Source organism: Aptenodytes patagonicus, chromosome 9 (genome assembly GCF_965638725.1).
Source record: "Aptenodytes patagonicus chromosome 9, bAptPat1.pri.cur, whole genome shotgun sequence".
NCBI lineage: Eukaryota > Metazoa > Chordata > Aves > Sphenisciformes > Spheniscidae > Aptenodytes > Aptenodytes patagonicus.
In genome coordinates, this window is record NC_134957.1 from 11,332,841 (window position 1) to 11,343,086 (window position 10,246).

Here is a 10,246-nt window from a genome sequence, read left to right on the forward strand (position 1 = left end):
CAGAAGATACCAGGCTTTGGAGACTGTGGGTACCGTAGGACTTCCTTTATCCCCACACAGCACCTTTGTCACCAATTTCTTCCTGCCCATCCTGTTGCTGTGCTGGAACAATTCCTTACTCTCTGTTCAGTTAGCACACCCTCATTCTTCCAAGCTCCTCAGGCAGTCTCACATTCTTCCATCAGTTCCTCCCTGCACAGATGTCTTTCTTCTTTCTAGAACAAAAAGATGCTGTCCAAAGAGGTGAAGATGCCTTTTTCATGATGCAGGCATCTGGCTGTCATTGTTCGCATACAGTTCCCTGGCTAGCCCACACTGCTGAACTTTCCCTCAGTGGTGATCAAGAATTCACACTATCTTCTGGTTTTGCTTTAGTTTCCTTTCTTTGGTTTCCTTCCCAAAGGTTTAGGATTCCTTCCCAACCCATAAATCTGTCACATTTGCCAATCAGACAGTAATGCCTTAGCATGGTAAATATTACAGACACACGGCACTGCCTTCCTGATAAGTCTTATGTTTCTGCCTCTTTTGTCTACCGTGCCTGTATGTGTCCTGGCATGCCACTGAAGAAACAAAACTGAGTTTGAGTTTGGCCCACCTAAGTACACCACTGGTGAGTCTCAGAATCAATCTTCCAATTCTCCAAAAACACCCCTCTTACCTTAAGCAGGATTTCACTGATGACTTTTAGAATTTGGCACAGAATGCATGAATTAAGGAGGAGTGGCATAAAGCTTCTCACCTTTTTCCTTTCAGAACTTTCTCTGCCTCCCACGGACCTGCACCGCTTCCAGATGAGTCAGAGGGGGTCACTGCAGAACAGCAGGCAGCATTCGCTCCCGCTCCACACAAGCCTGGCAAAGCTTTTTGCTTTTTCCAACCGCAGTGCTAGTTCTGAAGTGAAGCAGTCAAGCCCCAGGCACAAATCCATAGTGTATTTATGTGCAGCAGTGCCACTGGAAGGCAAGACCAGCCTGGCAGCATAGTTTATTTGTTTCATCTTTAGAGGTTCTGATATATGAGGTCAATATGAAGGCTTCAGCTGTAAAAAAAGCAATTTTACATTCCATTTCCTTGATTGCCTTGTCATGTGTTGGAGTTTGCTTAGAAACTCGAGAAGCAAATCCTCTTGCTTTCAGCTCTTCAGATCTGGTTCTTCTCTTTCCTCCGTAATTGTAACACAACCTTCTGTTACCTGCTTCTCCATCACTAATATGTGCTTGTCCCCTTCTAGTTTTAACCTCTACTGGTTTTACACTTCAGCTTTATTTTGTTGTAAACTATGATCTAAAGTCAGGATATCTGTTACCTATGACTTGTGTGCATGTTCCAACATATACTTCAGCTACAGAGCATGATAAGGATCTATTTTTGGAAAGTAAGTCCTTTTTTCACTTTACTGTTTCTTCAGTCATGTAATAGTGTGATAGGTGTCTTCCACTGAAAAATAAATCCTCCTTCACACACCTCCTTAAGAATGGTGGAAATCACAATTTAAGTCTGCTTCCATATGGAAAAAGAGCTGTTATACCAAAAGATACTAATGATGGTTAACAAACGTGCCTGGGATGTTGGGAACCAAAGTTCTTGATAAAGCTAATGGAAGAGGTGGCTACCTCTCATCCTGATAAATGGAAAACATCACTACGCACCTTTCTGTAACAACAGTATAAACAATAGAAACCGTTGCCCACGGTTGCAGCAGAAATGCTGCTTTGCAAGTCCTAAACAAGAAATAACTGTGGCGAAACAAGATGTTTTCCTAGGAAACTGGCTGCCAGTGCTTGTGGGGCATTGCACCTTTGTCTGGCTTTGTGTTCCAGGCAGAAGGCAATTGGAAAGCCTGAGAACTCATTGGAAGTTTGATGCAAGGAGAGAACAAAACCAGCGCTTCAGGTCACAGGACTGGCTAGAAAAATGTGCTTGGAAACTGTTAGCATGGAAACTTCTAGCTCTTGCTGACCTTTACCATGTTTACAGAAAAGAACTTTCGACACCTGTAAATAGGAAGGAATGAACTGAAAAAAAGACCTGACTCACGTCATAATTTTCACCTCTTAACAGAAACAATTCCGTAAGGCTCCAAGTACTAGCCATGTGGACCAAGAGCCAACACCCCTTGAAAACGAGCTGTCTTTTGAGCACTGCCACCTGATTTCTTTACCGGTGTTCATTCCACATCCCTTTTCATCTCTCCCAACAGCATCCTGACATCTTCTGTTGCAGAGTCCACCCACGTTGTCTAATCCATTTCTGCTACTCCATCCCCTTGACTCCCTCCCGTTCTCCTAACTGCCACCCTGGCAGCAGCACACAAATAGCAGAACAGATCATGCCTGAGCTCACACCGTAGCTTTTCCTTTCACGAGAGTATTACTTGGGATCTCTCTCATCTATCACTGACACCACTGATTGCGCAAAACTTGTAGCAGCTTGGTTTCTCTAAGACCTTTGCTGTTGAGCCACATCTGAGTGAAGCTAGCAATGGCTTCAAAAGGTAACGAGGCTATTAACAAATAGATGTAAGGACAGAAAGGCAATAAAATTAGATAAGCCTTACTCACTTAGGAAACCAGGTTAAAAAGAGACATTGTTGACAGACAGTTGCTGCTGGTATGTTCTTTCAGGGAAAATAAACAGTAGTGCTGTTATCCAGTCTATCAGAATCGTAGGTGAGACTCTAAAATATCAGGAGACAGTGCTTCAAAATCATTCATTATTCATATTTCTGAAAAGAGCACTGTGAAGAAAAAAAAATTCATTGTTTTTGAACTTTCAGACCATTTTTTTGTTATCCTGTGCAACTGGAAGGGCTTTCCTTTAAAATTCTGCTTTCAAAACAACAAAACAATGAGACTGATGTTTGAATGTAGTCATCTGACACCAGGAACTGAAGCTAAAAATCTGAACATTGCATGATTAATGGTGAAATTCTGGGTGTTGGCAACACGGAGTGAGTGACAATCCAACTGAAAACCACGTTTTGCACAGTTATATTCCATGTGCTTCCCCTCTTTCTTGAAGAAACTCAGTATTTCCTCTTTCCACAAAATGTTTAACTGGTTCCTTTCTCTGTACAAAACAATTTGTGATACTGGGTAAGAAGAAAGTTCATTGAAAATAACCTTTTGGGATTTTTATTAACATCTCATTGCTACCAGAATATGGGTTTGGGTTTTTTCCCCTTCTTTAAAGTTTATTTTATACTAAGTTTGTAACTGTGACTCTATAGGTTTTTCTCTAACTATATAATATCAAGAAAACGGAACTAAAATCTGTGGAATGGTAATAATTTTTTTTTTTTTAGTCAGAGGTAGGATTATTTATCTACATTAATGCTAGGCAGGGATATTAATGGCTGAATCAGTGTTAATCCATGCATAGCAGGGAGAAATATGGGTACAATATTTTTTGTTGTGCAGTTTTAATGAGCAAATGGAAATGAGCACACCATTTTTGTGCTCTACACCTGCAAGAGCAATTCCCATGATTATTGATTATTACTAGAAATAACTGTTAAATATTGAAATAACTGTTTGAAGTACAGGATGCACAATTTTCATATTGATAGAACTTTTTATTTCAAAGTGTTACTGTCAGTCACAAGTCCCAGTTAAACCACTGGCTTTGATAGGATGAGATTTAATTATGGGACTCAGTTATTTCTGTTTTCAAGACTAATTGATTTCTGGAGAAAGAAGTGATAGAGAAGAGTGACACAGAAGAGTGATGCAGAATTAATCTCAGTTATACACACATCCCCAGGCCAAGAAGCCAAGACATTCCTGTTTTATCATTCAAATAAAAAAATTAATCTCAGCAAGGTGAAAGTTACTTTTTTTTTTCCTAGGTATTTAAATGATGTGAACAAACTTCAGCTCATTATCCAGCTCTTCAGTGTCCTCATGTAGGGCTTAAAACCTGATCTACTTCAAGTGTCCAGGTTAGGTTCCTGCCTTAAGTACCCTAGACAGTCAGTGTAGAGGGAGAGAGACAGACCTGAAGGCTGTAGGGGTGCCAAAGAAGAGGAATCTCTCTTTTTCTCTCAGCTTTACGGCATGCCCAGACCGGCTCTTTTGAGTTAAATGCATATAGATAGGTGTGTGAAATCTCCACCCCCCACTGACCCCCCACAGTTTTTATGTTTTTTCTTCATTATGTAGTGCTTGGATTAACCCTTACAGTATGTAGCAGTTGTCCTTAAGAAAAAGAAGTTTTCTCAACAAGACTTTCTAGGCAAGTAACTTCTCTGACCCAGTGATGTTTTGTGAAACAAGACGGAGGGAGTCTTGCTCAAGGTGGAGGAGAGGGCAATGAGGAAGGGGGGCTCCAGCCTTGCAGACACGCTAACACCATACACAATGCTTTCCTGTGCTTTTTCCCTTTCTCTGGAATGTGACCTCTCCCTCTCAAAGTCTGCTCAGCACTGACTTTTAGACCAAGTTGTTTTCTTTATGACCACTGGAAGCTTTGAGTACTTAGTGCCTCTGAACGGACAGGGCTGAAATCTTAGCCCCACAGGAATCACTGGGTCAAAGGTAAAAATACAACTTCAGTCTTTTTGATCAGTGAAACAGTCTGGCTGGCATGAGCCCTGGAACAGGGCGTGAAATGGCATCCAGTGTTCAGCCTATTGTTAGCTTTGAATGTGGCATTCCCTGAACACCTACGAGTTACCCTCCGGCTTTGATCATCTCTGTTTACTGAAAAACACGATTGTCTGATACCGCTCTGCTGAACTTCTTGGAACCACTGATATCTAGCACTTCAGTAAAGGATCAGCAATGTTAATGCGCAAGGTTTGGTCAACAGAAAGTATCTTCTGTAGGATAATCTCCCAAGTGTCTAGTCCCTTATTGCACTCTTTAAAGATACACACTTACTTTAGTGTGCTTTTTGAAAAGTACCAGGAGCACCTCCTCTCATACTGCTCCTTTACCTCCTCTGCTCTGGAATATGTTCACCGCTGTATGCTACAGCAAGTGGTAAAGCTTGCAATATGCTATGCTGCCTTTTGAGAATATTCTACGAGTATGGACATGCATGCTGAAAACTATGGAAATGATTTTGTAACTGAGACCTGATTTAGTGCATGTGTATTTAACTGGGTCAACTGCCATGATGCATGTCTAATGCAGCAGGCTTTGGCAGTGTTTGGTAATAAATAATGGCAGTCACATGCCCAGTCTACTCCAGGAATACCCCCAGTGATTCTGGAAGCACGCTCACAATAATTAACACATTTGAACTGGTGCTGTCTGTAAAAGGCTTCATGCTGTGTGGACCTTTTGTTCACAGGAGACAGCTCTCTAGCAGTCTCAGCCTCTTAAATGACTCATTCCTTCACTGAGACAGTTATTAGGATGTTGTCTAACCCTTTGCACAGGAAAAAAAAGTCAAGTCTTCTTGATGCACTGGTACAATACTGTCCTAAACACTCTTCCTGACCCTCACGTGGCAATAGCGTGTGCCCCGAAGCATGTTGGCTAGGAGGTCTATGTAATTTGTTTTACCACGTTAGTGCATATGCATGGGCGAATGTTTAGAGGTGGTCAGTTCTGGGTTTTTTAATGGCAGCAAGGATCTCCCCTTGTTACGGTTTTCACTTAGTGGTTTTGTACCGTTCCTATATTACTGTCTGTATCAGTGACTGCTGTAAGAACAATTAGTGTAGGTGTTAATTCATCCTATGATGGGATGAGTGAAAAACTCTGCTTCTTGTACCTTCACTGGGTATCTTTCATTACACGCACTCCTGTTAGGCTCATTTTGACACATCTCCCTCTAATAAAGGAACTCCAGGAATCCCTCTGTCACCAGAGGAGGGGAGGAGGCCACTCACTACCAGCAGCATGACGTTTCCTTGGCTTCAGTTGCACAGCCAGCTACTGGCTGCCAGAGGTTCCTCTGATTCCGAGGAAAATGCATGTCTGGATGCCTCTTCTTTGGCTTGCCCAGCTCATGACCACTTGCAGAGACATGATTTAAATCTTCCAGATCTTCCAGAGTGTGAAATGAGGAGTTTGTGGAGGGTAATATATATACTTCCCTTTCATCGGAGAATTCCTAAGGCCTTTCTGCTACTATCATATTGCTCTCAGTTGCCTGCACCTGTCCGCAAGTTAACCTATCTGTTTCCAGTCCTCTCTTAGAGGATGCCACGTCATGTTCAACTGAAATGGTAGAAAAGGTCATTAATGTCAAGCATAACACAACGTCCCCGTTTGGACTGTCTAGATGTGCCATGTGTTGCATATGGGGGTGTGGAAAATCAAGCAGAGGTCAAGGGTGAAGCCAAACCCTGAGGTCAGGATGAGGTGGAGTCAGAAACTGGGGAAATCCATGGATGCACCTGGCCAGCAGGCAAGGCATGGCCCACGACCAGGAGGGCAGGACTACAGCAGGAGCTGGAGCTTGGAGCACTGATAAAATGAAGAGAGGCACGACCAACAAAGAGCTGCTCATGGCATTTCCTTATGTAATGGATTGCTGGGGAAGCCCGTCAGTGTGGATCATAACCTGTTTTCAGCTGGTCAAGCTTATCAGGTTCTGTGTTGTCATGGAGCCTGGCTGCAAACAGCTGCAGGTCGAAAAGTGTCAGCTGGCAGGGTGCAGATCAGGACACGGTTCCTACACATGTTCACCGCTCTTCTGAAATGGATGGAATATATTAGGTCAGCTCCTATGTACAACACAGCGGTGCTTGCTTGCTAACCAAGCTGAGATGAGGTATTCCTACTAGTTCTCTTCAGAAACAGCAAAATTTTGAAGCCTGCATTCTTAAGTTGGCCATAAGCTACTTTAATTCCTCAAGTTTCTATGTATATGTCCAAAATCATTAATTCACTGGGGATAAAAGGGCGTGATGAGAGCTAGTGACGGATGACCTTCCCAAAGGTTGTTTTTTTAAGATGGTCATAGGCGTCTCCAAGTAATTTTGGTGTCACACAGTGTATGTGGGAAGTTTTGTGAAAATAATTTCTTGGTGTGTTTTAGCACTTCCTGCTTCCAGCTGGGTCACAGATACATGCAGACAGGCTTCCTTGCAAAGTTTTGGCACTTGTATTTCTCATTTGGGCCAGACACACTGGGAAAAACAGTATTTAACTATTACAATTTGGCAAAGATCCAGTTCAGCTTGACTTTAGGTGAAAAGTAAAACAGAAAGCGAGGCAATAGGTTTTATTTTTTTATTGGTGACTCAAGTTAAAAGATTCAGCAAGAGGTACCATCTGAAGTGCCAAACTGATGGTGATTTTTGAAGACATATGTCTCTGTTCTTAAAGGCTCTAATACCACATAAAAGATATTTTACAAGAAGCAGTGCTTTAAACAATTATTGATCAAAGAAGACATTCTTAATCTATACGTTTATGCAAAATGTAAAACACAATATTAACCCTCACTGAAAGCAGTTAAATATATTGCGCATTACTTAGAAGACATTAGAGATGTCATTTCAAGCATCTTAATTTTCTTCTGCCTCTTCTCAGTTTTTTACAATAGAGAGGGAATAGCGTGCAAGATCATTTCAGTCTCTCCTTCGTACAAGACTGCAGCTTGCACGTTCCTGAGCATGTTACCAATGCACACACCTCCCATGATTTGGCAGGGAAATTCACAGTTCTTAAGAAACTTCAGGACACATCTGAATTCTGCTGTTCTCATCATCCACTCAACACCTGAATTAATGTGGACATCAGTTTTCTGTGCATAGATTATTGGAGCCTGAACAGTAGATTCGCACTGCTTTTCATGCAGTGGCTCCCTGAGTGGGAAGTAAATAGCGGTTTCATTTTGTGCTGCAGCGTTCTTCTACAACTACTTGCCTCCACAAGTCTGTCAACTTTCTTTCAAGCTAGGTTGGCATCTGTACTAGGAGGAATGGTAGTTGGCAACTGAGTGCTGTTCTGAAGAAGCTGATGGTATTTTCCGGAAGCCAAGGGATCTATCAATTGCTTCAGTTACAGAGTAAGATACACAGTAACCCAGTCTAGTTAGAATTAAAGTTCCACATCCTCTATTAATGCCTTTTCAACAAAAGCACAGAAGCATGCTTCGGTGCCTTGGCCAAGAGAGATTATCATTTGCTTTACCCTGAATAATGAGTGCCTTTGTTCTTATGAAGAAGGCACATGACTGAAGCAGGTGACATTCATTTGATTCTGAGACTTGAGGAGGTTAAAACTCACTCAAACTTTGTGATTCAGTGTCATTGCCTGTAAAGCAATGGTACACTCCTAGGATATCCTGTTAGATTTGATTGGGCTGTTTTCTAATTTTGTTATCATTATATTATCAGATGGTATTATCAGACCATCTTCACGCTTGGTAAGTTTCCCTTTGTTGTCATCCAGGTTGCATGGTGATCCCTCAGCTGTGGTCTCCACAGATGAGCTCCGCTGAAGCCTGCGTTTGTTTGCTTCCATTTGATTTCGCAGATGCAGCCAGTCATGGAATTCAGGCGGGGTTTCCTACTCCGAACTGATAAAGAGAATATTTCTGATGAATCTAGAGAGCTGTCGCTGTGAAACATTTTCTGTTTTGAAGAACTAAGAACCACAATCAGCCACCTCACAAACTTCTGCACCGTTGATTGTACATGAAATGCAAAAAGAAGAAAAATAGTAATTTTCATGATAATTCATTTCTGCAGCCACTTTCATTTAATGAATTTATGTCCTGCAATGAGACCAGGTTGACATTTGGATCTTCAGCAGCTGTGTGAATTGCATGTCTTCTGTACTTCTGTGCAACATGGCCACTTGTGCCTTCATTGACACTTCAGGCTTGCAACAAGAAAATGTGGCCATTACAAACTGCATGCATATTTCCCTGTGTATTAGTAGTAGATGTGCTACCAAAGCTGGGATTATGGCTTCTAGCTTTCATGTTGGTGGCCATTCTGAAAGAGTTATGTGGAAAGCTTAGCATATTGAAATATATACTAAACCACACACTAGACCATACTGTAGATGTTGCCATTTACCAGTTTGATTAAAGGACTGGGATCCTATGCTAAAAGTAGAGGAAGGGAAAGAGAAAGAAAGGTTGGAGATGGATGCCGCTGTAATGTGAGGCGCTGTGGGGTGGTACCCCATCATCCCGCCACCTGGCACAGAACCTATACTGTGCCCATTAGTGCTAGTAGGATAGGGACAACCACTGCCTCGTCCAACCACTAATTCTGTTAATTGACTACTACTTATTGCGCCTGTGATTATATCCAGCAGTGCTGGATAAAAATGTGAAAGAAGCTGTACAGGAAGCAGATGCGAAATATTCCAATGATATAAACCAAAATCAGTTTAAAGCTTGAAGCAGCGGGTTTTATGTCCTTCTCTGAACTGTTCTTTTTGTAGTGTCTATTGCCATAGATAATAGCAGTATCTGTTGTTATTCGTCTTTGAACTCAGTTCTGTATTTGACTTATTTGTTTTTCATTGAATCCTCCTTTTGCTCCCGTGAGACTGGGGACGAAGTACAGAACAAAAGTGAAGGAGTTCAAACTCCTGTTTGAAGTTTGTCTAAATGTTGTATACTGGCGTATGCTTGTTTGATGTTTCAGTCTATTTTCATCTAGACTGTGGTTCCAAACCTGACATGGTTTTAAGGACTTCTGTGATGGAAGTAGTAGAAATGTGTTATTTTGAGCTAAATTATATCTGATTAAGCACTAACACTGGTATTTTCAATTGGAAAATATTAAAAAAAATTTCCCAAGAGCAATCATGATCATTAAATGGTATAAGGAAGAGAAGAAGAAGAAAAGGGATAGAAATTTGTACGGAAGAATGATGTTTCAGTCCAATGAGAGTGCATTCTGTGCCAATCTCTCACATGAACATGCCGAGATCTGATTAGCTTTGACTTTTCTGATACTTATCTGTGTAATTTGTTCTATATTTTCACTTTCTCTTCCTTAATAAGGAAACATGCCACTAACTGAATACTTGTCAACTTAATTTATTTTGGCTACAACCTGAAGATTAAAACATGCCAGTGAAAGGGTGGATAAAAGGAAAATAGGCTGAATATGAAAGAAAGTGATCTGAATACACAGTCAGAAACCTGGGCTTAAAGCGTTTATTGTAAAACCCACCACTTGGATCATTTAAAACTTTTCTGTAAAAGGCACACTGACATCATCAGTCTCAAACTTGCCTGTTTAGTGGGCTAGATGTGACCGAAAAGGGTCTTCTTACTAAATACATACCACAAGTATCTCAGATCCCCTGTATTTTTC